Below are 2,482 nucleotides of genomic sequence, written 5' to 3'. Positions count from 1 at the left end.
CTCTCCTGAGAATTCTGATTAGTGGGTTTGGAACAAGTTTAGGAAATTTTACCATTTTAGAGAATAGGGAAACTTTTAGCCCAGCTCCATTTCTTCAGAGAGGAAGAAAATGAATCCAAACGTCATATGGCCAGTGAGTCAAACAAAGATGTGCCATGGCAACTGACTTCTCTTTTTTTTCCTAATTTCATAGTGGCTTTCGACAATGATCTCAGTAAGAACTCTAGATGGTTTCCACAAAAAGGCTGGACAAACCTGGTAAAAATATATGGAACAAATAATAAAAAGCATACAGAGTTTTCATTTATAAAAATCTGTATTAAACATGTTTTACAACACAATTCACTGCTTTCATGCCTGTGTCACATCATTATGTAAAAACAGTATTTATATATGTGTATATGTATTTTAATATATATTTATATTTAATAATTATTATATATTAATATATTCTATATAAATATATTTATATTATTTATAATATAGTATATATTAATATTAATATATAAATGTAATAAATATTTATATATTTGTATTTAATATATATTTAAGTATATTGAACATTTAAATGTGACATTTAATATATAAATAGCATATTCATAATATATAGTATATGACAATATATGTTATAATTTAAATTTATCTATTTATTTTAAAGTTTTGGTTTTTTTTTAATTTTTAGACAGAGAGAGAGTACAAGCAGGGTAGCAGCAAGCAGAGAGAAGGGGAGAAGCCAGCTCCCTGCTGAGCAGGGAGCCTGATGTAGGGCTTGATCCTAGGATCCTTGAGATCATGACCTGAGCCTAAGTCAGATGCTTAGTCACTTGAGCTACCCAGGCACCCCTAAATATATTATATTTAAATAAATATATATTTTAATACCAGGACATTAAGTTCAAAGTCAGACATCTGAGACCCTCAGTGCTTGGATCCCCTAATAGTTTCCTGGGGATAATTTACCTGTGGGAGAGGGAGTGAAGTTATAGGAAAAAACAGGTTGAGAGGTTGCAGAATAGAGATCCCTTGTATCCTAGTTTGCCACAAAGAGTTCCACTTTTATATATTTTGTATGTCAGTCTTGAGCACACTATTTTATGTAAATAGCTTTATGACTGAAACATCAGAAGCTATTGTACTACAACTAGATTAACCACACAGAGATGGGCATTTCAGTCTTCAATGGTTAAATCCAGCTAATTTAACATCCTCATAAGTGAAGGTAAGCAGTATCATCATATTCCCTCTCTCCTCTCTATTTTAAGATAGGCTTTCCGTCGAAGGAGAATCTGAAATCAATCACAAGAAATAATGAAAAACAATCTAATAATCTAGGTCACCCGATCATCACTTTATCCTACCCTTAAACATGCTTAACACCCATCTCTTAATGCCTACAATTAAGTTTTGTGGGTTTGTTGGGTAGAGAAGAATGATGACACAGGGCGATGAGATTAACTATTTCCTTTAATCTGTGAAGCAAATAATTATCCTAAGAGGTACTACATGATAATGAGTTTTCTAAAGAAAGTCCCCGGTAGTGTTTTACATTAGCCCAGTACTACTGAAAGACAGCCTTGGGTGGGGGTTGGTAGTTGGCACAATGAGTCTATTCTCAATGCGAAGTCAAAACTTCACTGTTCAACTAAATAGTTTTCATAACTAAAATAGTTTTTATAACTGAAAACCAAGTTTCTAAGAGATTGCACATTTTGAATATTTTTAAATGATAGTCTGAATACACCTATTTGGAGCACATTTTTTCAGTTTCCTTATACTTTTATTATTTTTATCTCTTCCTCCCTCTTAGGTCACCAAGGCTTGCTCTCAGTTATCTTTGAGAACCATAACAAAAGCTCTGTAAGAGAAGATTGACAGTGCGAATTACTGGCAACAGTTTTTGGGTTTCTAGTTGCCTTGTCAGATCTTACAGTGTCATCTTAAATAATTATGTATCTTTTTCAGGCACAATGGTAGTTATGAAAGTCAAACTGATTAAGTATGGACTTGCTTCTCTATATAAGATAAAGCGAGGTGGTTTCTGAGTAAGATCTTGGGCAGAGAGCCAGCTTAGGACTTGGTTTCTGGCTGTAAGTAACAGAAAATGACCCTGGTTAATTTAAGTCACAAAATAATTGGTTGAAACTATGTCACAGGTGCTCATAGAATAGACTGTCATTTCTTCTTAGATTTCTTTTCTGAATATAAATGATCAGACCCAAGGTTATTAACAGAAAACTAAAAAGGATACCAAACCCTTGTATACTGCTGATTGAATTTATTTCAAATAATCTGAAGGAAATAAAACTCATCTTTTTTGTCACTTTTTGTCCTATAAATCTCAGGTGCTTCATAAGTGCTTACTATGAATTACTTTTTACTTTATAAAATTAAAATTTGATGCATTGTACATTAGTATTTCACAAAGAATTCTTTAATTACCTTATCTCTAGAGAAGCATGGAATAATATTGATTGGATGAGTG

This window comes from Mustela nivalis (genome assembly GCF_964662115.1).
Source record: "Mustela nivalis genome assembly, chromosome: 1".
NCBI lineage: Eukaryota > Metazoa > Chordata > Mammalia > Carnivora > Mustelidae > Mustela > Mustela nivalis.
The sequence above is the reverse complement of the archived record's forward strand: the minus strand, read 5'-3'. Positions refer to the sequence as shown.